This window comes from Micromys minutus (assembly GCF_963924665.1).
Source record: "Micromys minutus genome assembly, chromosome: 11".
NCBI lineage: Eukaryota > Metazoa > Chordata > Mammalia > Rodentia > Muridae > Micromys > Micromys minutus.
The window spans coordinates 12,128,652-12,154,425 of NC_137980.1; the positions used below are offsets into that span (position 1 = coordinate 12,128,652).

Below are 25,774 nucleotides of genomic sequence, written 5' to 3' on the forward strand. Positions count from 1 at the left end.
AGGAAATTTTCGGTTGTGTCAGTCAGTGTGTTTGGAGTTCTTTTTTTCCTACTTTCTCTTGTATTAATTTGAGTGTACCTGGTTTTAAGCAGAGGTCCTTGGTCCACTTGAACTTGAGCTTTGTATAAGGAGATAAGAATGGATCACTTTGCATTCTTCTACATGCTGACTGCTAATTGAACCAACACCATTTTTTTTTGAAAATGCTATCCACTGGATGGTTTAGGCTTCTTTGTTAAAAATCAAGTGAACATAGGTGTGGGGGTTCATTTCTGGGTCTTTAATTTTATTCCATTGATCTACCTGCCTGTTTCTGTACCAGTACCATACAGTTTTTTATCACTCTTGCTCTATAATACAGCTTCAAGTCAGGGATGATAATTCCCCAGAAGTTCTTTCATTGTGAAGAATGGTTTTTGCTATTCTGGGTGTTTTGTTACTCTAGATGAATTTGATAATTGCTCTTTTTACCTCTGTGAAGAATTGAGTTGGAATTTTGATGGGAAATTTTGCATTGAGTCTGTAGATTGCTTCTTAGAAGATGGTCATTTTTACTATATTAATTCTGCCTATCCATGAGCATGGGAGATCTTTCCATCTTCTGAGGTTTTCTTTGATTTCTTTCTTCAGAGACTTAAAGTTCTTGTACTACAGATCTTTCACTTCCTTATATTATTGGTGACTATTATGAAGGGTTTCATTCCCTAATTTCTTTCTCAGCCTGTTTATCCTTTGAGTAGAGAAAGGTTACTGACTTGTTTGAGTTAATTTTATATCCAGCCAGTTTGCTGAAGTTGTCAGCTGTAGGAGTTCTTTGGTGGAATTTTAGAGTTTGTTTATGTATATAATCATATGGCCTTTGCTGGCCTTGAACTCACTGTGCACCTGAGGATGACTTTGAACTAGTGACCCTTCTGCTTTCCCTCCTTTAGTGCTAGGATTGCAACTATATGCCACCATACTTGGTTTTGCAGTGCCAAGGATCAAACCTAGGGCTTACATCAGCCTAGGTTTTGTGCTGAGCCAGATCCCCATATATGTTTTACTCATGTTTTTTTCCTTGAAAATCACAGAACAGGTCATCTTATTAGTGACGGATAATGTTTCTTATTTATCCACCCTTGTTTAGCAGTAAATTTTCTTTTTTACACATGAAATAAATTGTTACAATTAATAAGAAATTTCTGAAATAAGAAACTCAGTTGTTTTATAGCTTACTGTTTACAAAGCTTCTGAGCTTTATACGAAGCATCATATAGAGATGAACAGGTGAGCTAAAAATAAGTGTAACCTATTCTTTGTATTCAGCACAGTGATATTTAAGCTCAACTCAGCACAATGATAGACATCACTCAGGGAAGAAGTATACCTGGAGCAATACTAGGACATAAATAGTTCTCAAGCATTGACTGTACAAGAGAAAAGAATGTTAGATGTCTGGGCACATCCTCAAGCTTCTCTCCATCCTTTTCTTTCTGGATAGCTAGTGTGATTGTCTTATTTCATGCAATACCTAACGCATTATGGAGATTCAATGTATTTACTATTCGTCTGCTACTCTCCTTACATGAACAACAGCTTCCATTCCCACTAGGCTCTCAGCCAGTTTTGCCCCTGCTTTCCTCATTGCTTCATTTTTTTTTTTTTAGCTGTTAGTATGGGCTTAAATTCTACCTATGAAATGCCAGCTAAAACTGCTATATCCTTCATGTACAACATACAATGTTCTTGAGTACATTGAACATGTACTCATGCCCAATATCACTAGACAATTATTGAATTTTTTTAAAACTTTAGTTTTCTCTCACATATTACATCCTAATAGCAATTTCTCCTCCCTCCTCTCCTCCCACTCCTCTCCAACCCCACTCTCCAATCCATGCTTCGTCCATTTCCCTTAGAACAGGGCCGGCATCCCATGGGTAGCAACTAAAGATGACATATCAAGTTGCAATAAGACTACGACCCCCCCTCATACTAAGGCTGAATGAGGCAACCCACTAGGAAGACAAGGATGCCAAAGGTAGGCAAAAGCATAGGAAATAGTCTCCCTCCCCCAATTCCTCTGTTAGGAGCCCCACATAAACACAACTCTAACATATACAGAGGGCCCAGGTTAGGCCCATGCACACTCCCTGATTGTTCAGTCTCAGTGGGCCCACTCAAGACCTGATATGTTGATTCTGAGGATTTTCTTATGACTCCTTCTCCCCCACAAAAGAAATCTTTTAACATATAGTAACCTCATTTTACTGAGAACAACATGGTTCTGTGTTATCTTGCTAACTATATTGCATGAAATTTAAACTAGGACTATTTATATAGCTAATGTCCGTTTAGTGAAAAAGGTGCTTACAGTCAGATTATAAATGCTATTTTAAAAAGTCATTAGCATCTCTTCTTGACTGACACATTCTTAGCAAACATCTAAAGCACAATTATGCGTTAGTGGATATTGTCTGCATAATACAAAATTGACATGGCCACTGCCTTCTTTGAGCTCACAATCTGAAACAGATGTCGTGCTATGAATGAATACCAAGAGATCAAGGTGCCTTCACTACATCTGCTCAGTGAGAGAAAAACATTTTATGAAATGTTTACATTCAGTAACAGTGCAACTTTTGTGCTGCATAGAAGTGCATGTTTAAGAATAAATTTCACATTCAAAAATCGCTAAGGTACAAATTGTATAAATGCACAGCTTTGTCTCTAAGAAATCAAGAGTTCACATCTGTGTATTAGGGGTTTTATGAGAAGAATACAGTTGTCAGTCAGCACAGAATAACCACTGTACACATGTAGACCAGATGCACCCGTGTAAAATAATCCAGAGTGTTTCACAGATGAATCACTGAAAACATAATTATACATCAGTCCTACTTTATTAGTAACAGGTCGACTTGTGACAAAGCCATATGGTGCAGTCCGCCCAGAAGTCATAGGAAATTTAAAAATGGCTACTTGGAGACGTTCAAGCAGTAACTATGCTTGTGCTGTTTTCTTTATTGTATTTGTGACACGGTACGTGAGGATTGTGTTTCCAATTAAATGTCTTTGAGGGGGGCATGTGTTGCCATCTCTTATTAGTAAAGGCTACAGCAACACAATTTACACTATATTACCTTGTCTCGAGCAAATGAAAACATTTAGTGACCACAAAATGCATAGCTATATAATTAGTGGCAGTTAAACAAAAATTCATTTTTAATAGCTCAGAATAAAAGGTTGGTATCAACATCTATAAATATTTTACTTCTGCATATAGTTGAGATGTTGAATATATGTGTGTGTATATATGTGTATATGTATATGCATGTGTACTTTTTGCAGATAAACATAGGTAAATTTTGTTATGAAATATCCAAACATAACCTCAGTCCTTAGAGTATTAAGGGCTACTACTCTGTGCTTCATAAATCAGTTTGCCTATTTACATAAGAAATTTGCCTTCTTTGTGTGTTAAACCACAGTGTGATGAAAAAATATTTATTTAATGGTAAAGCTTATTCAGTGTTCATTTTTCTGTTTCAAGAAGACTTTTAAGGGCAGCACACCATTTTAACAATGTTTTTAATTAAAATAGGTTTCCATTACTTACCACTCCATTTTTCCCTCCAGTCCCTTCCATGATTTTCTACTTTCATGAAAGTAATTCTTTTCCTTTGATACTTGTTACATCTACCTATCTCTTCATCCATCCATCTATGTACAAATATTTGTAAGTACAATGTGTTGTAATTGTTATGCATACATAACATTTCAAGGTTGGCCACTCTGCATTGGACACACAAATCAACTCATTGTTTTGGCCTAGACCCAACCAGTGGGTATATCTACATCGCAACTCATGGAGAACACAGTTGGAGACACAATCCTACCATTGGCTGTGGAGCAATTAACAATAGTAAGGTTCTGTAAAAGGAAAGGTTGGTTTATATAGACCAACCTTTGGTAGGACAAGTATGCTCTAGCGAGAGAACACACAGCCAAAACTATTTTGTATAGTGCAAAGTGTTGTTGAAGGGTTAAAACAAAAGACCACACAGTTAGTGGATATAGCTGGACATGGAAAGGGGACAGAGCTTGGAAGAGTTGGAGGACTAGATACGATAAACTAAATTGAATAAAATTATCAACAAATCGAGGAACAGAAACATACACACAAGAGAGAGAGAGAGAGAGGAGGGAGAAAAGGAGAACACGAAGGGGAGGTATGATAGTGACTATGCCCAACATACAGTAGATAACTGTACGAAAATGCCTTATTATTATTTTAAATATTATTTATAAGCAATATAACCATGAAACTTTTAACCATAAGATTTTCACTTGGGAGATTCTCAGGAAATCTTGGGGAGCAGGTAGGGTGGTACTGACTGGGAACTGTCTGTTCCAGCCCTGAGACAGAGCTGGACCACCACCATTAGGAATTACTGCCTGCCTGTAGATTCCTGAAAAGCAAGACAAGCCTCAGGAAACTCTCCATCATGAGCCCATGGGTGAGCCCCACTTCCTCTTCACTGACTACCTGGGGAGTGACCACTTGGAACTCTTGAGACGCAGGAAGCTCAGTGCTGCCTGGGAATAGACTGTGCTGAGCCAGAGCCGGTCTACTGCCATTGGATCTCACAGCCTACCCACAGATAGCTGAACACTCAGCAGCAATCTTCCTCCTGTTCCCATGGGCCCACAGACCCAGAGGAGAGACAAGCTCCTGTCCGACACAACAAGATCACCTAGCATGACAGATAACAAAATAGCATGAAGCAAGCGCAAGAACTTAAGCATTGGAAACCAAGACAACCTGGCAACATCAGAACACAGTTCTCCCACCACAGTAAACAGTGGATATCCCAATACACCAGAAAAACAAGATTTGGACTTAAAATCATACTTCATGGTGATGGTGGAGATCCTTGAGAAGCACATGAATACCTGCCTTAAACAATTACAGGAGAACACATGTAAACAAGTAGAAGCCCTTAAAGAGAAAATACAAAAATCACTTAAAGAACTACAGGAAAACACAACCAAACTGATAAAGGAATTGAAAACAGAAATAGAAACAATAAAGACATCACAAAAGGAAACAACCCTAGAGATAGAAAACCTAGGAAATGGATCAGGAGTCATAGATGCAAGAATCACCAACAGAATACAAGAAATAGAAGAGAGAATCTCAGGGGCAGAAAATAACATAGAAAACATTGACACATAAGTCAGAGAAAATGCAAAAATAAAAAAGCTCCTAACCTTAAACATCCAGGATATCCAGGACAAAATGAGAAGACCAAACCTAAGGATAATATATGTAGAAGAGAGCACAGACTCCCAAATAAAAGGCCAATTAAATACCTTTAACATAGAAGAAAACTTCCCTAACCTAAAGAAGATGCCATGAACACACAAGAAGCCTACTGACCTACAAATAGATTCAACCAGAAAAGAAATTCCTCCCTGTACATAATAGTCAAAACACCAAATGTTCAAAACAAAGAAAGAACACTATAAGCAGTAAGGGAAAAAGGACAAGTAACATATAAAGGTAGACCTATCAGAATTACATCAGACTTCTTCTCATCAGAGACTATGAAATCTAGGAGATTCTGGACAGATGTCATACAGACCCTAACAGAACATATGTGCCAGCCGAGGTTACTATATCCAGTAAATTAAACTCCTAAAACGTTTCCATTTAAATTGAGCACACAGGCTACCACTTGAGCTACATATCATGTTTTCAAGCAAATAGAAGTGAGCCTGTGTGTGTGTGTGTGTATTTCCTGTACCTTAAGATAAAAAGTTTCTCATGTCTAATATCTCTTCCTAACCTCCTATATAAATACTTCTTATGCTTTCTGTTTCTGCCTGTGCCTAGGGCTGATCTGGTGTCAGAGCACTCTGTACCCAGAATCCTCTGTGAGGGAGCCAGACTCACAGGAGTCCTGAGACATCTGAGAGCACAGGTGAGACCACCAACTCTGCTCAAATCCCTGGCCCAAGAGAAAAGTACCTGGAGCCCTCAGGACACAGAAACCTAGGAGAAGTCTGGGACAGGATCCTTCTGGTTTCCACCTGCACCTGGAACTGACCCTGTGCTACAGCTCTCTATACCCAGACCCCACTGGGAGAGAGCTGGTACCCCAGAAGTGCTGATACACAGGCTTACAGGAGGCTCAAGTCACTTTCAGAATCATCAAGATCAGCCAACACCAGAAACAAGCAGATGGTGAGAGGCAAGACCAATACCCTAATCAACAAAAAGCAAGGTAACTTGGCATCATCAGAAACCCAGTTCCCCCACTACAAGTCCTGAATACTCCAACACATGCGAGAAACAATATTCTGACTTAAAATCACACCTAAAGAGGTGTGATTAGAGGACTTTAAGAGGGTCTTAAATAACTCCCTTAAAAAATACAGGACACGACAGAAAAACAGGTAGAAGCCATTAAAGAGCAAACACATAAACCCCATAGAGAATTACAAGAAAACACAACCAAACAGGTGAAGGAATTGAACAAAACCACCCAGGATCTAAAAATGGAAATAGAAACAATAAAGAAATCACAAAGGGAGACAGACAACCTTGGGGACAGAAAACCTAGGAAAGGGATCATGAGTCATAGACGCAAGCATCACCAACAGAATACAAGAAATAGAAGAGAGAATCTCAGGGGCAGAAGATAGCATAGAAAACCTTCACACACCAGTCAAAGAAAATGCAAAATGAAAAAAACTTCTAACCCAAAACATACAGGAAATTCAGGACACAATGAGAATATCAATGAGGATAATAAGCATAAAAGCAAATATATATTCCCAATTTAAAGGGTGAGTAAATATCTTCAACACAATTCTAGAAGAAAACTTTCCTAACCTAACAAAAGAGATGCCCATAAACATACATAGAGCCTATAGAACTCCAAATAAATTGGAACAGAAAAGAAATTCCTCCCTACACATAATAGTCAAAACACCAAATGCACAAAACAGAAAAAAATATTAAAAGCAGTAAGGGAAAAAAAGTCAAATATCATATAAAGGCAGACCTATCAGAATCACATCTGACTTCTCAACAGAGATTATGAAAGCTAGAAGATCTGGGTCAGATGTTATACAGACCTTAAGAAAACACAAATGCCAGCCCAATTTGCTATATCCAGCAAAACTCTTAAGTAACATAAATGGAGATACCAAGATATTCTATGACAAAAACAAATTTATACTATATCTTTCCACAAATCCAGCCTTCCAAAAAATAATAAATGGAGAACTCCAACATAAGGAGGGAAACTACACTCTAGCAAAAGTAGGAAAGTAATCTTCTTACAACTAACCCAAAAAAGACAGCCATACAAACACCATTCCAACTCGAATAACAAAAATGCCAGGAAACAACAACCATTGGTTGCTAATATCTCTCAAAATCAATAGAGTCAATTCCCCAATAAAAAAGACATAGAATAACAGAATGGATATGTAAACAGGATCCAGCATTTTGCTGCATTCTGGAAACACATATCAGTGACAAAGACAGATGCCACCTCAGAGTAAAAGGCTAGAAAACAATTTTTCCAAGCAAATGGTCCCAAGAAACAAGCTGGAATAGCCATTCAAATATCAAATAAAATTGACTTTGAACAAAAAATAATCAAATAGATAAGGAAGGACACTTCATACTCGTCAAAGGAAAAAACCACCAAGATGAAATCTCATTCTCAATATTTATGCTCCAAATGCAAAGGAACCTACGTCCATAAAAGAATCTTTATTAAAACTCAAAGCACACATTGCACCTCACACAATAATAGTGGGAGACTTCAACACCTCACACTCATCAATGGACAGAGCATTGAAACAGAAACTCAACACAGACACAGTGAAAGTAACAGAAGTCATGAACCAAATGGATTTGACAGACATCTATAGAACATTTCATCCTAAATCAAAAGAAGAAAAATACACCTTCTTCTCAGCACCTCATGGAACCATCTCCAAAACTGACCATATAATCAGTCTTAAAACAGGCCTCAACAGATGTAAGATGATCCCATAAATCCTATCAGACCACCATGGACATCTGTTTTTCAATTACAACAAAAATAAGAGAAAGCCAACACACACATAGAAACTGAATAATGTTCTACTCAATGATAACTTGGTCAAGAAAGAAATAAAAAAGAAAGTAAAGACTTTTAGAATTTAATAAAAATGAAGGCCCAACAAAGTCAAACTTTGTTGGGACACAATGAAAACAGTGCTAAGAGAAAAACATTTGAAATGTAAATAAAATATATCCAATAAAAATGCTCCTTTAATTTGGACATCATAAAATCAAAGTTATATTGTACCCAGCATTCTGTAACTTTTTTATATTTTTTCTTTATTTGTAAAATATATCTCTCATTAGCTTCAATGTTTCCTAATATTAGAGCATAAAATTATATGTTACTTTCATTACATTTGCTTTAACAACAGCTCTAAGGGAACACTAGGTATAAATTCTTTTACGTGCATATATCAGAATTTCTCTCTTTTATAGCATAAGTCTTCAGGTCATAGTATATGTTAATATTTAATTTTTATTATTTTACAAAATTATGTCAAATTGTTAGAATTTATTTCTACCATCATCAGAGTTGCATAGGGTTTACAGTTGTCTAATTCATTACTAATGCTAAATAGTGATAAAATCTGTGAAAATGTATTTATTAATTCAATATCATTATATATAGATTCTTTTGCATATTCTATGAAGGAAAGCATGATATCAATCTTAAATATTAAACATTTTACCTTAAACAAACTAACATGTTTTATTTCTTTTCATGTGTTCTCCATGTACTAGCTAGGATCTCTAATAAGTACTGAAGAAGTTGCTGATAGTATCACTATATACAAGCATGTTTCATTTTGTTTGTACTTTTCTGGGGAGTATAGCACATTTTATGAATCTGGTCTTATAATGAAAGTTTTATGCAGAATTATCAATTACATTAAACTTTCAATCATTAGTTTATCATGTAGCTTTTACCTGCAATAAATCTGATATATAATGACTATTTCTCTTACTTGAAATAAACCAACTTTTGGCATATGTTTATCAGATTTAGTGAGATTTAGGTGACTTTAAAAATTATATGTATTTAGGTTCCAGAAAAGTATGCTTTGATAAATGTATACTCTGTGAAGTAAATACCATAATTACATCAATTAACATACCTATGACATCAGAGTTGCTTTTTTGTAGTGAGAATGCTGATATCTACTCCATCTTCCCAATGTTTAGATACAGTATAATGGTAACTAATGCTGTTATTTATTGTCCACAAGACTCCTAGTTTTCATTTAAGTTGAAACTTTGCACCTCTTACCTAACATTCTTCCTAGTCTCCTTCACTCCATCACTTTTATTTATTGTTATTGGATATTCTCTGTTTTTTACATTTCAAATATTATCTCCTTTCCACCCACTCCCATTCCCTCCCACCACTTGCTTCCATGAAGGTGCTCCCTCTTCTAATTACTCTCTCCCACATCAGCAACTTGGCACTCCCCTCCACTGAGAAAAAACAAGCCTTAGAAGGACCAAAGGCTTTTCCTCCCTTTGATGCCAGAGAATGCTATCCTCTGCTACATATGCACCTGGAACCATGGGTCTCTCCATGTGTGCTCATTGGTCAGGGTTTAAGTCCCTAGGAGCTCTCTAGGGTTTGTTTGATGATGTTGTTCTTCTCAAGGGGTTGCAAACCCTTTCAGCTCCTTCACTTATTTCTCTAGCTTCTTCATTGGGGTCCCTGTGTTCAGTCTAATGGTTAGCTGCAAGCATCCTCCTCTGTATCAGTATGGCTCTGGCAGAGCCTCTGAGGAGGTATCTATATCATGTTCTTACCAGTAAGCACAACTTGGCATCAACAATAGTGCTTGGGTTTGGTGGCTGCATATGGGATGGATCCCCAAGTGAGGCAGTCTCTGGATGATCTATTCTTCAATACCTGGTCCTGTATTTGTCCATGTATTTCCTCCCATGAGTGTTTTGTTCTCTCTTCTAAGAAGGACTGAGGCATCCACATTCTGGTCTTCCTTCTTTTTGAGCTTCATAAGGTCTATGAATTGTTTCTTGGGTATTCTGAGCTTTTTGGGCTAGTATCTGCTTATCAGTGAGGACATACTATAAGTGTTCATTTGTGACTGGGTTGCCTCACTCAGGATGATAACTTCTAGTTCCATCCATTTTTAATGGTTTAAAAGTAAATTGCTAGTTTAAGCTTGTTTTTATCATTTTTAATTTTTAAACAATGTGCTAGTCCCCCCCCCCCCCCCCAGACCTGGCTGTCCCAGAGTTGCAAGAGTCAGCACATAGGCCTTGCTCCCAAGATATTTCTGATTGATAAATAAAGATCTCAGCCAATAGCCGGCCAGAAGAGACATAGCTGGGGTTTAGATTTCCTGTGCTTGGGGTCTGGGAGGAGGACCATGAGGAGAAGGTACAAGAGGAAGGAGGAAAAGCTGCTACGGGTTAGTTGAGCCATAAAAACATGGCCTTGAGGAATGGTCAATTAGAGTTAAGGGCAGTCCAGATAAAATACAATAAGTAGTAACTCAGGGTTATTGATAGGAAAGTAGATTCTTATAACATACTAGTTAGTTATCCACTCAGCTATTGTACCGTTTAAGGCTCGATATAAATATAAAAGGATGTGTGTATTTTATGCAGAAACTAAAGGGTCAAAGGCATGGTAGAAACTCCAGGTCATCTTTATCCGAGACAGCCTGGAGAAGAGCGACCAGCTCACCAAGAATAAGGTGTGGATTCTGTCGTCCTTTGAGAGTTGTCTCATGAAGCTGGTGAACTCTATCATCCCTGTGCATAAGTAGACAGAGAAACTAAAGAGGCTACAGGAGAATGTCAAAAAGTAAATTGACCTCCCGGGACCATGTTATCAGTTATTACCACATAGCCAGCGTCACCGAGAAGATCATTGGAGAGGGCCCAACAGGTAGGCTGGATGAGTACCTAGGAAGCATGACCAAAATCCAGAAGTCTGTGGAGTACTTTATGGACATTAGCCCAGATAGCTCAGAGCTCAACAAAGTGTAGATGCTGTTTAAGTGAGGGAAGGAGTCACTGGAATCAGAGTTCCACAGTCTGATGTCCCGGCCCAGCAAGGTGGGGTCTCCCGTGTACACGTCCTAGATCTCATCAGTGGTGATGATGTACTGGTGGAACATGTGGTCCTAGAGCACCTGCCTGAGAGCATGCTCCATGACATGGTCTGAACCTCCCGCTGGCTGGTGGAAGATGGTTGGAACCAAGATTTTATGAGTATCTACTACCAGATCGGCTCTAGCTGGCTGGACTGCTCCATCAAAGGTCTGAAGGAGCATTTTCTCAAAAGTAGTTCTTCCTCTGGAGTTCCCGATTTCCCCACCATCCCCAATAAGAGAAAAGACATGGCTACCAAGAATCCCATCAAGTGGCCAGGGAGAGATGACATGTTGGATGTGAGATGGACGCCTACATTCACCATGTCAGTGTCTTTGTTAAACTGGCCCAGAGTGAATACCAGTTGTTTATGGACATTATCCCTGAGCACCACCAGAAGAAAACCTTCGACTCCTTGATACAGGATGCTCTGGATAGGCTGATGCTTGAAGGAGAGAACATCATGTCCGCTGCCAGGAAAGCCATCATATGCTATGCCTTCTCCATGGTGCTCACCATCTTCCCAATACTGTGGCAACTCAAGCAGACTAAGCCTGAGTTTGACCAGGTGCTCCAGGGCACAGTGACCAGCATGAATAACAAGTTGCCTGGCTTCATCACCTCCATGGAAACCACTGGGGCCAAAGCTCTAGAAGACTTTGCTGATAACATCAAGGCGATCCTCTTCCTCCAGCAGCTTCAGGACTTCCAGGAGACAGCAGGTGCCATGCTGACCTTCCAAGAAACCAGCTCTTTGGCCACTAGCTAGAGTTCTGAGTTCAGCAAGTGGCTGTTGAGCATTTACATCTGCAAAGTTTTGGGTAACCTGCAGCCGAACTTGCTAACCAAGTCCAAGGTATATGAGGATCAAACACTGAGTGCCATCTTCTTACAGAACAACTACATTCTCAAGTCCCTGGACAGGTCTGAGTTCACTCAGCTCCTGACTGTGACCCAGAAGACTCTGAGTGCTCCTACCAGGAGCACATCCAGCAGCAGATCCAGACCTTCAGTACAGCTGATTAAAGGTGACTGGCTACATTGCAGAGAAGGATCTACCTGTGTTCCATCCTGGAGTCATGCTCTGATATAAGGAACGGCAGATGATTTAGGAACGTTTCAAGGGATTCATGATGGACTAGAAGAACTGTACAAGATTCAGAAGGCCTGGGCCATTGCAGATATGGAACAGAGGGATAAGATTCAACAGGCTCAGTAAAACAATGCCAAGGGGACCTATGGGACTGTTCTGCACAGGAATGGCAGTGTGCCCTTCACAAAAACCCCAGAGAAGTACATCAAGTACCAGGTGGAGCGACATGGTCTATCATCTTTTCAACACCTCTGCTTAAGTCTGCCTGTGTTTCTGCCCAGTTCCACTGGCATGCCTAGCATGTCATTGGACTCACAAACAAACGAGTGGTAACACACACACACACACACACACACACACACACACACACACATGGAAAGAGAGAGGAGAGAAAGAGAGAGAGAGAGAGAGAGAGAGAGAGAGAGAGAGAGAGAGAGAGAGAGAGAGAGGAGAGAGAGAGACAGACAGAGACAGACAGAGAGAGAGAAAGAGAGAGAGAGGAGAGCAAGAGAGGGAGGGAGGGAGGGAGGGAGGGAGAGAGAGAGAGAGAGAGAGAGAGAGAGAGAGAGAGAGAGAGAGAGAGAGAGAGAGAGAAACTCTGGGTCTGGATCAAATATTTCTATAATATTGGGCTGTGATTTTCCAAATGTAACCTGCATACACTTCTGTCCATTTCTAGAATAAATGCTATGTTAGTTTTATTGAATGAGTTGGTAATGGTTGTTCATTTAATTTTCTGGAAAATCTGACAACACCAAGATAATGTGTTACTTGAAAAATGTGGATTTCCTCAATAGATGTTTATGCTTCTTTCTCTCGACAATCCAAGGATGTCTCTTGGGTACTCAGGGGACTGCTGTAGTCTTCCACTCCCTGCCCAACAGCATCTTTAGGAAGCCATGTTTGACCATTGTTCTGATCAAAGCACGTATTTTGGATTTACCTCATTGTAAACTTGTAGACTTTTCATAATTTCATGTTTTATTTTCTTTGCATTAAAACTTTTGTGTTTATCATTTACATATAAATGAGTTAGGTTTTAGTAAATGGTTACTCAAAACATTAGTTTTGGCAGAAACACTTTAAAGTACTTCATTTTAATTTAATTTTACGAGCGAATGTGCAGGTCACTACGGAAGCTCGAAGAGCCATCACAGGCAGGTTTGAGCTGGGACCCGAACTAAGATCCTTGGTAAGAACAGGATCACTGCTAACGGCTGAGCCATCTATCCCACCCTGGATCCACTACATTCAATTTAACAAGATTCGTAGAAAAGAATAGAGGTTCAAATCACATAAAGTTATGCTAACATATTCGATGTCATTTATTGATAAGATGACTAGAAAAAGATATCAGCTTTTATGTGCCTGTCTCCCACTTGAGTTGAGGATGCTAATGTCACACTCTGTAGTGCTTCTCAACAGTTGTGGGTGGAATACAGCTGATATCTACCGAGTGCCAGAGCCTACTCTACTCGCTCAGTGACTAATGAACTTAATCTCTTCAGTTGCACTGGGAAGTAGTATTATCAACACAGCCGTCACAGTGCTAAAATGTTGGCACTTCTCAAGCTCCCACGGTAGCAAACAGAGGAGAAGGCATTCAATTCTAAAAGTGTAATACTGTCAAACACTGTGGGTACAATTTATAGCACTACTTCATCTAAATAATTTAAAACACAACAATACCTGGCACATAGTAGGAACTCTGTAATAATGACTTTACTAGTAAAATGCATAATGTTAATGGATAAGTGAATTATGGCATGTTCACATGTACGAAAAAATAATAAAATGCTAATACAATTCCCTATGGGATGATTTCAAAGCACCTAGTGTACATGAAAAAGTCAGACTGGGGAGGAATATGTATTTATGACTTTATGTAACATTCTGGAAAAATCAGAAGCACTGTGACAGAAATCAGGCCAGTGGTTGCCAGTGCTGGTGAGCAGCTGACTGACTACACACAAGCCTGCGGAAATGCTCTGCAGTGATGGAGATTCCCATCTGACAGTTAGGGGGCCACAGCTCATAAAACTGCAGAGCTGAGAAGCACAGAATTTATATCTATCAGTTATAACTTGGGGGAAACAAAGCGTAAGAGAGCATCTTCAAGCGATTTGAACAGCAGCAAGCTCAGGGGCCTGCTCCTCATTAGCATGCAGATTTATGCCAGCAATGACTTTAGGAATCTGCTGACTTAAAACAGCATACTGTTAATTGTGAGCTATATGCCCATGAAACAGCAGTAGGGGTTCCTTATCGACTCTCTGGGACTGGAGGAAAGCAATTTTACAAGGCTGTTATTACCGTCATCATCAGGGACTCTCAATGTGCTTCTTTAGGTTTCCTGTTACTTTTTATACTGCTTAAGAAACAGATGAAAACTGCTTTCTGGTAAGAACCAGTTGCACAAACCACCAAAATAAATAAATAAATAAACAAACAAAACAAACAAACAAACAAACAAATAAAATAGCCCCACAGAAATAATAAGAGAAAAAAATAGAGTTTCTCTAGTGGACCTTTCAAACAAGAATATTCCATGTAATATGATTTATTAGGAAAATCTTAGAAGATAATAGAGAATATAGAAGATGAAAGATATGGAGTACAGCTTATAGGAATAAAAGAATCAAGCTGACATCAACGAAGTCCACAGCATGAGAGAGACTTCCTGTGGATTACAACAGAAGGATAGAGCATCAACAAGCTAAGAAAGGCATCACCCAGCCATTATTTAAGAAGTATATTCTTGGAAATACCCTACGTCACCTGCCAAGGGGGCTCATGGCAATGAGTCTCATGAGCCTTCAATATTTTATCTGCAAATTATATTTACACTGTTTCTATGAAAGAGACTTTTTAAAATAATTTTATTTTTTCTAAAAAAATAAATATACTGACTTAAAATCTTTATGGTCACCAGGATATGATGGTTTTCGACTATCATCTTAGCATCTGAGAGCCTGAGGCAGAAGGATTGCAGTGAGTCTGGTAGGAATAGGTTACACAGTGAATTACATTAAGCCCGGGTTACAGAGAAGACCCTGTTTTCAAAAAATGAACATATACTACGGCCGTAAGATGACTAATGGAAGAGGCCATAACCTTAGGCAGGTCTTCTGATTAATCCGCAACGCAATGTTAGGAGAAATGAAGGCACCAGCAGGCATATCCTCTGGCATTGAACACGGAACTCGACTGTATATCTGCCCTTCTAAACCAATGGAAACTTCTTCTTTTTTGCAGATACTAACATTTATAATAACTGCAAAAGTCAGTCTCATGCACTCAAGGACGATATTCATGAGCACATGTCACTTTCCCCTTATCTCTACTCAGGAGCTTTACTTAAGAGCTAGGGAGCAAACCCCGGGCTCTGCACGTGCTGGGTGAGCACTCTTCCACTGAGCCAAGCCTCAGTGCTCTCCAAAGAAACACACAGTGAAGAAATTTAAACAGTGCTCGGATTCACATGTTTGTTCTGTAAATTTGACACTGGGAAATTAACTGATTAAGCTGGTATATTTAAAGTATATTATTTATGTTATTATTTGAACAGTGAAGTCAGAAATGATTTCTTGTTTAGTGGAGATTTGCAGAGTGAACCATTTAGAACGATTACAGTACCGTGGCTTATGAGGGCATGGATTGAATTAAGATGGAAACAATTTAACCCATTAATAAAATTAAAGTAGATTATGATACATTGCATGAAATAAGTTTGAAAATGAATGCAAATTCATATATCTGTTAAATAAAACGTAGCATATAATATACTTGGACGCATTAATAATCTAAAACTTAAAATGTATCTTAGGATAGTTTGAAAATAAAATGAGAAATATTGTAAGAATATTTAAGCACATCTTTCTATAAGTAAATATTAGTATATGTATGCTTCCTATGAGTGATTCTTACATGAGTAGTGCATACTGTAAAATATTCAAAGTACATCTTTCTACAAGTGAAAATTAGTGCCTACGTTTCCCTGTAGGCAAGTAGGTAAGAATTTTCTTCTCCTTATTAGTTTCCGGAATCCCAAGTGACATACACGAGGGGGGGGAGGGATGGGGTGATCAGAGGAGAATAAGAAGGGGAACGTTCCATTTTGCACTAGCAGAACTGCCGTGCTCATCAATAAAACATTTAAAGAGTTTATCAATAAGAGGGTTCTCTCAGACAGTTCATAAAGGCAAGTAAGCAAACAGGAAATTGCCATCTGTCTCCATGAATTATTATTTGCAGTTCTCTGCTCATTTGCATTCATAGCCAACTTATTTAGCCTGTGATGGAAGCAATTATCTCTGAAAGCCCGCTGCCAGGAGAAAACATGAAGGGAGGCCTCCCCGATGGGCCGAGCTTGCAAACCTGTGTGTAACTGGGGTGTAGACACAGCTTAATTTAGTACATGTTCGGGCTGTTAGCCAGGAAGGTCTGGGATGGACTTGTGTGCTCCGAGGCTAACAGGTTAGCTAGGCATTCTGCAAAAGAGAGCAAGTGTGGGGTTTTCAGAGGACACCTGGTGCATATGGATAAAGCATCACGTTTAATGTTTATTTTCTAGTAGTCTGGGACATACTAGCAAGTATTTGGCTTTTTTCCCTACCAAATTGAAAAGTTGGAAAGCATCTAATGGTATGATGTGGGAATGAGCTTTGCAGAATTTATTGATCGGCTAACTCTGTTTTTTTGGCTCTTGGTACAGAGAGAAAATCAACAGCTGCTGTTTTACTTCCTTGGGTATCGCTGGATGAGATCTAATTGTTCTTTTTGTAACTTGTCTTTTCCTCTTTGTTTTCAGACAAATCGCTAACGTGTTCACACCACAGCTCATCTTTAGTGTCTTTTCTAACTTATCCTCTGATTTGCTCAAATTCACATTGAAGACACACCGCACATCCCCCTTGAGTGCTGACTGGTATGCCATACTACAGTACCACAAATTCACCTAGTTATCTCTACTACTACTCTGATAAAAAATAAAAAAAAAACCCAAAAAGCATAGAACTGACTTTTTACTTCTCACTTTGCGAAAAACTAGCAGATAAATCTAATGTTTACATAGGCAACCCCATGGAAAACTATGGGTTTACAGTGTTCATCTGAATGCAGCAAGTGAGAAACATTGATTAGAAGCTTGCATTGTATGTGTCCATGTGTGATGTGTATGTTTAAATCACATGTGATGCATATTGGGCATATGCGTACCAAGGTACATACGTGAAGCCATCAGACAGTCAGTGGACTCAGCTCTCCTTCGACCTTTACATGGGTTTTAGGACTTGAATGTAATTGTTGGGGTTCTGTGGCAAGTGTCCTTACCCGCCTATCTATCCTGGCTCTCCAGAGTGCTCTTTATTCCTTTGTTTTCAGCGCTGGGGATTGCACTCATGCCAACCTGGAGATTCACACTTAGCTTGAGTAGGAGATTCTTTGATGCTCTTTTGCTGTCATTACAAAATTCCTGATGCAACTTGCGGTAAATTTTGCAATTGTACATAATGAAGTGAAACTAATATCAGTGCAATGCAATCAGTAACGGTACCTAGAAAATATGTTATCGTCCACAACATCTACATTTACTTTTGAGTACTCATCACTGTTCCTCTTCATTGAGAATATCAACAGCCTAGATTATAACAAATATCAATTTCACAAAAAATGAAATATTTTCTTATGCAGTAGGTAACCTTCTTTCAGTAGGCTGTGAATGACTCAAAGTAACACCAGAAGTTACCACAGTATCTTCGTCCATTTTCAGAGCCAGGGTTCAGATTTATCTGGGTAGTATAACTTTTTTAAGTGGTTCATTCTCTATACTATGATTAGAATATTTAAAGAAATATACATTAAGCTAAAATTTTCTAAAGAAAAAGTCAACAATATTTGAGAATAAACAGGGAGCAATGGGAAGAAAAGTTATCAAGTAATAAATAACAATAATGGAGAATGTCTTATTTAAGAATATGATATTGCTGTTATCATTTTGGTTTTGCCATAATGATAAGAAGTTCTGTGTATGAAGAAGCAACTGTGACAGACTATATGCTCTTGTGACCACTCATTGACTCCAAGGCTGTCACGCAGACAGTCTAGCTTAGACTACGGCGGTACAAAGGTATGCAGAATAAATGTGGGGACACAATTTAAAAATATTAATATCTACAGTATTGCCAGAGGGAATTTTTCCTTTACATCTTTCCCAAATCAGGCCTGTCCTTTCTATCCAGCTCCCGTTGGTTCATCAATGCTGGGAGAGCTCCGAAGCTCCTGGAGGAAATCCTGCGCTGGGCTCACATGGCCCTGCTATGTGGGATAGTCCCCCTTCATCTCCTCACACGTCAATTATACAGATCCTCTTTCTGCCTGGAGAAGTCTCCAATACAACTCTTCAGCTTCAAAGGACTTGGGAATTCATGTGGTCTATTGCTTTTATCATTACAGTATGTATATAAACTTCACCTCACATCCCTAGGGGCTACATATTTTAGAGTATATGAAAGAAGATTCATATGGCTGAATTTAAGAATAGCTTGGATATATCTCATTACTCTTAAAGCAGCCACAACATAAAATTGGCTTCAGCGTTTGTAGTAATATGCAGTTCTTTCACATAGCCAGTCAATGACAATGATTTCAATCACTGTGTGTTACAGAAAGACCTTCTTTTCTAACAAAGCTCAACCTAGTTTCTAGAAGATCCCACATATTTTTATTTTCATGTTCAAAAGCAATGTGAAAGCTACATGGTGTAAATATTCATCAGGGACTCACGGGGACTACGGTAATGTCTAGATTTAATAATTTGCTTGTTAATGAATGACATGCCAGAACAGTCTTCTGAAACCTTTCAATTACATTTCTCAGGATAAGCAACAATTTGTCCCATATACAAAAATTGTAAAACAGTTTTGGCATTATAAATTTCTACACATAATAATACAAAAAAATCAAATAAAATTTTGGTAGAGTAGTGACAATACTAGCTATCAGAAACAATTACAAATTAAGACTAAACTGAAAAGATCATACAACTGTATAATATAAATTTTAGTGAGAAACTCATAGTAAATTTTATGAGTAAATTTCAGTTTGAACCATTTAATTTTGAAAATCTAGAGGGTGATATTTTTTATACTTGAAGTTCAGTTACAATATATTTAACATGAATCCTTTTATATACAGGAAATGCCATATTATAAAAACACTTTTGTAGAAAAAAGAGCAGTATTTTTAAAAGAATTTATTTACTCTTTTTTTTAATCCTTTCTATAGTCCAGACTTCATTCTCCTCCCATCTGCACCCCTTCCTGCTCCCAATCCCATACCACCTCCTACCCCTAATCTCCAAGAGGACCTCCCCATTTCCCACCCCTAACCCAGCAGGCCTCCCCACTCCCAGGGTTCTCAAGTCTCCCCAGACATTAAGTGCGTCTTCTCAGGAGGGCAGACCAGGCAGTCCTCTGCTGTTCATGTGTCAGAGAAGCTAAATACAAAACTAATGTTTTCTTTCAATATTGATTTTTTCCCAACAAATCAAAAAATTATTTTGCAACACATGCACATATGCTTTAAAGAAGATTAGATTTTTGAAAGTACATTTTTTAAGAAATGGTGCTGATTCAGCTGGCAGTCAGCCTGTAGAAGAATGCAAATCGATCCTTTCTTATCTCCTTGTACAACGCTCAAGTCCAAGTGGATGAAGAACCCCTACATAAACCAATACAAGAGGGCAGAGAGGGCTGGGTGGAGCTCTCGGAAAACATGCCCCTTTGGCATAGGTACAGGGGAAATTTTCCTGAACAGAAGAACATCAATGGCTTATGCTCTAAGATCAACAATCGACAAAAAGGACCCCTTAAAATTGCAAAGCTTCTGTAAGGCAAAAGATATTGTCAATAGAATAAAACAGCAACCAATAGATTGGGAAAAAGGATCTTTACCAACCCTACATCTGATAGAGGCCTAATATTCAATATATACAAAGAACTTAAGAAGTTAGACTCTAGAGAAACAAATTACTCTATTAAAAATGGAAAATAGTGCTAAACAAAGAATTCTCAACTGAGGAATATTGAATATCCAAGAAGCACCTAAAGAAATGTTCAACTTCTTTAGTCATGAGGGAAATGCAAATCAAAACAACCCTGAGATTCCACCTCACACCAGTCAGAATAGTTAACAAAAAAAAAAAAAAAAAAAAAAAAAAAAAAAAAAAAAATCAGGTGATAGCAGATGCTGACGAGGATGAGGAGAAATTGGAGTACTCCTCCATTGTTGATGGGTTTGTAAGCTGGTACAACTACTCTGGAAATAATTGTGGTGATTCCTCAGAAAATTAAACTTAGTAATACCTGAATACCCAGCTATACCACTTCTGGGCATATACCCAAAAGATGTTCCAACATATAACAAGGACACATGCTCTCCTATGTTCATAGAAGCCTTATTTATAACAGAAGCTGGAAAGAATCCAGATGTACTCAACAGAGGCATGGATACAAGAAAATGTGGTACATTTGCACAGTGGAGTACTACTCAGCTATTAAAAGCAATGACTTCATGAACTTCTTAGGCCAATGAATGGAATTAGGAAATATCATCCTGAGTGAAGTAACCCAGTCACAAAACCCCACACATGGTATACACTTACTGATAAGCCGATAAGCTCAAAAGCTGGGAATACCCAAGATACAATTCACACACCAAATAAATCTCAAGAAGGAAGACCAAAGTGTGGATGCTTCCGTCCTTCCTGAAATTGAGAAAATACTCATGGGAGGAAATATGAAGACAAGTTCTGGAGCAGAGACTGAAGGAAAGGCCATCCAGAGACTGCCCCACCTAGGGCTCCATCCCATATACAGACATCATACCCAGGCACTATTGCAGATGTCACAAAGTACTTGCTGACAGGAGCCTGATATAGCTGTCTCCTGAGAGGCTCTGCCAGATCATGACAAATACAGAGGCAGATTTCATAGCTATCCACTGGACTGAAAATGAGGTTCCCAGTGGAGGAGTTAGAAAAAAGGACTGAAGGAGCTAAAGGGGTTTGCAACCCCATAGGCAGAACAAGAATATCAACCCATCAGGCCCTCCAGAGCTCCCAGGAACTAAAACACCAGCCAAAGAGTACACATGGAGAGACCCATGGCTCCAGCTGCATATGTAGCAGAGGATGGCCTTGTCTGGCATCAATAGGAAGAGAGGCCCTTGGTCCTGTGTAGGCTTGATATCCCACTGTAGGGAAACATGAGGCTTGGGAGGCAGGAGTGGGTAGTTGGGGTAGAACTCTTAAAAGAAGGGGCAGGGGGGATGGGATCTAGGATTTCTGGAGAGGAAACCTGGAAAGGGGATAACATTTGACATGTAAATACATAAACTATCCAGTAAAAAAGAAAACACGGATGTTTAAAAGCACACAATTGTGTAATAAATACCTTGTCTTATTCCTAGTCACACAGCTTTTCATAGGAACAGCCACACCATACTTCGCCATTTTTATACATTCTTGTGCTGATGATTCAATCTATGCTTCTACCCTGGTAATTTATGTCTGTATGTTGACCAAAATAGAATGCCCAGACTCAGCAATCGTTTCTTAGAGGAAAACATATAAGAATCTCTCATTACATTAAATGTTTTAATTGGTAGAATGTTGATTTTCACATGATGTTTTACAGGTAGTTTTCCAATAAGCAAAGCAGAGAAAAGTTGAACTGGGCTGCGAATGAGGAAGAGGGGGTGTCACTAAGACTCTGATTTATCACCAAATCCATAGAACGGGAAATATACAATATACTTAGTAAGACATCAAATGCATTATTTATTTTTTGAAATGCTTTCTTACAAGAGTGAAGCATGAGTTTTATCACTTGGTGTAACTTCCAAGCTATCTAATTATAATATATAGAATTTCTACAACTCCCGTGGCTGTAACAGGCCCATCTTGTACAGCATATGCATGTACTCTGCACATATACATGTAAATGTCTCTTTGATTTCATGGTACTTCCTTAGTTCACTCATATTCACAATTATACTCTACACATATCAGCTCCACACAATCTGACTTCTGTGCCCACATATATGTCCTTTTCTATTTCCACATGTCTGAATCTTTCATGAGATGTTTATTGTCGAACACATAACATTCCCCAAACCAGCACTGAAACGTTTGTGTAAACTTTCTGACAGCTGAGTTGGTACTCTGTCCCCAGTCTAAGACACTCAGCCTGACTTTCTTAAAACAGTAAAATGTATTCTTATACTTTTCTTAAAACATGAATCCTACTCTGTGTAAAAAGTGTTTTGGAACATTGCTAATTCTTTAGTCACATTATATCAAATGTTGTATTTGAAAGCCCAGGGACCCTCAGAGTTTAGTAAAGTGTCAAAGCTGTGAGGGCTGCTTAGAAGATGGTCATTCATGGGGCACTCTCCAAGTTCTGCCATGATTCCCGCTCCAAACCCTGAATGCTGAGCAGAAACAATGTGTAGCCACTATGTAAACGCTAGAACAAATCATTAAAATTACTGGCTTGAAACAATGAAATTAAAAAAAATCCCACTAGTATTCATGGAACATTTCTAGTACTCTTCCATTATAGAGGATATCAGATTAAATATTACAGAAAACCTAAATTTATTTGCATCATTTGGTCAGAATGACCCTGTGCTATGTAATAGGAGAGATGGAATGAAATTAAATGTCCCTCCTTCACAGTAAAGACACTGAAAGCCAAGTGTGATATCCCTGAGGAAACAGATGATCAAAGCGCTGAACGCTGATGTATCTCAGAGTTAGGACATTTCTCTTGTCTGTTTCCTCATTTCCCTTTTTATTCTGTTCTGTGTTCTGGTGTAGCGTGAGCTTTATGGAAGAAAAGAAACCACAGAAGGATGATTCAGAGTTTCCAGTATCTCTAATGCACATGCTCACCAAGCTCCAGCTTCACTAGGGAAGGATGCTGTTGCCTAATCAGCCTCAGTGGAGTCAGGGTGGGGGAGCTCTGTGGCTTTGCTCACGTCATCCAATTTCCTTCAGTGCCATGTACTGCCAACTCAATCTGAGAAATCATAAATTCTACAAACTACCAAACTTCTAGGGGTGAATATGGCATTATACCTCCTTTTTGGGGTACTGATATTTCATGCTTAATTAAAGCTGATAATACTTTGATATTTTTAAAAGTCATTTTTTAAAGAGAATACATGGCTGTAACAGATTTGCCAATCACTTGATGCTTTTATTAAGTTTAGCCCTATGTTGAAATGTGACTAGATTGCCCAATATGGGAAATTAATAATAGTCTTGTTCTCAAGAACTGAAGTCTTTTTCTTTTCATATTTGAAGGGAGATGATCATTCAAGTACTTAATCTTGAATAAATATTAATATGATGAAAAGTTCTGGCTTTCAATAGTTACAAACTCTCCTACTTGTTGAAGCTTATGAAGAGTCAGAGATGGATAGGCATTAGTCCAGGTAGGTAAGTGTCACACCAGCACCTGATGCACGGCTTTGGTTTCTATTCATTGGGAACTTGGAACTGAGAGTACAGAATTCACTGTATCAATCATGGGTAGAGTGGAGAGTTTGTATTTTTTCCTTCTCTCTCTTCTGGATAATCAAGAACTAATTATATAAAACATTTCACCTATGAGCTTCTTTAAAAGTGTTCCTTATAATTCCCTGCCAGTATGTGGAAGCCATCCTTAAAGACAAGCTCCCCTTTAGACATGTTCCTACAAACTGATTCCCATCGTGTATTTGTTCAAAAATATACAATTCTGAAATTCCTTGTAAGTGACTAATAAGAACTTTCTATCTTTTGAAAAGTTAATAGTATGAAAGGTCTCCTTGATGAGATTACAATGGTGAAGCATCCCATAAAATTTGGGAGGATGAGACAAAGAATGTGCAGCAGAAAGCTTGGTCGGAACGGTGGAGCTGCCAGTGCGCTGGGATCTCTGGGTAACCAGGAGGACAATCCTAGGCTACTGTGTCTGCTTGGCTGTATGGTACCAGTGATAAAGCATACAGTAGGCTCCCTGGACTATTAGGAAGGCAAACAGTGATGACAGCTACTATTACTACGCTGAGCAAGAAGAGACTAGCTCATGAGCAACAACGACAAGAATATAAATATATGGAAAAGAAACTATTTTTCTTTCTAGGATGGAGCCTGTACTTAAGATTCTGTTGTTCAAGTCTGACTTCCTTTCCCGTCATTTACCATCCAGGACTCTCTGTGCTTCAACTTCATCTACCACATGTAGCTAAACAAATAATGACACTAGGGAGTCTTCGGAAGAATTAACTGACAGGATGCATGTGGTAAATATAATTATAAATTCTAAAATTTACTTGGGTTTGTTTAATAGAAAAAGCGCAAAAAGGAGTAAATGGAAGGGTTTGGAGGAAGAAAGGGAAGAGAGTTATGATGTAATTATACTATAATATCAAAACTACGAGAAATAACTTAAAATCAGAAAAAATATCCCACTAAAAATAAAAGATAAAACAGAGTGCAACCTCTAATGAAAAGCAAATAAAAAATATCAACAGCAGTAAAAAAAACCTTTTGCCAAAGTGAAAACAAAACAAAACAAAACAAAACAACCCAGTTTGGATTGTATATACATGATGCACACACTATATTGTCCTTTATATAACCGGGGAATCTACAATTAGTAAGAACATTATTTGGCTAAAACTTACATAAATTTAGGACCCAAGAATGGAACCTTCCCTTTTCCAGTCTTTTACTTTTTCTTTTACTCCACCTCATCTGCTTCTGAGGACATTTACCCAAGCCCAGTGAGCTTCCCACTCAGGATAAAGAAAGGGAAAGCCTAGAAGATGTGGGCAGTTTTGCAACACTGTAACTGCGAGTCTGCACTGGGCTACATTTGAAGATAAATGTTACAGTCTTTGTGGTTAACAAATCCCCTTGATATTATTAGTTTAAAATATACCAATACAACCCATTTTCCCAGGCGGCAGGAGCAAAGCAGAGCAGAAATCTTGATAACAGAATTCCCGGAACTGTGAAGAAATGAGCGTCTCATGCTTTACTTTAGCCCACAGGTATCACACACTGACCAACAGGAGGAAGGACAGCAGGGTTCCAATGTAGCAACTAACTGTCACAAAATACTTACCATAGTCACATAAATCGTATGTCAAAACATAAAAAGAAATTTATAGGTTATCAGGTGATATGCTGATACGTGTATGTGTTATTTAATTTTGCAGTGAAAGGACTCAAATGGAAGCCTTCCAATGGGTCTAGGACAGCACCCATGCACCACTGAGAGATCATGGAACATTCTAGTCTGCATCCAGAGAGCCTTTCCCCAGCTAATGATACCACAACACACATTTAGCAGACAACTGCTGGGCCTGGATGTAGAGAAGATCCAACTAATCATCAAGAGACTTTGGGCCGCAGG

General features: G+C 38.6%; 1 protein-coding gene and 1 pseudogene across 2 annotated transcripts in view; one reads left to right on the forward strand and one right to left on the reverse strand.

Annotated features, from left to right (window-relative positions):
* The window catches only part of XRCC4 (X-ray repair cross complementing 4), a gene marked incomplete at its 5' end in the record, with an annotated part of 175,947 nt that overhangs the window by 13,573 nt on the left and 136,600 nt on the right, over positions 1-25,774 (reverse strand). The gene's annotated exons all lie outside the window — the stretch shown is intronic.
* On the forward strand, positions 2,957-12,431 carry LOC308427048 (exocyst complex component 7-like; annotated as a pseudogene). The gene is made up of 3 exons: positions 2,957-3,024; positions 5,882-5,969; positions 10,750-12,431. The product of its transcript is annotated as an exocyst complex component 7-like (transcript).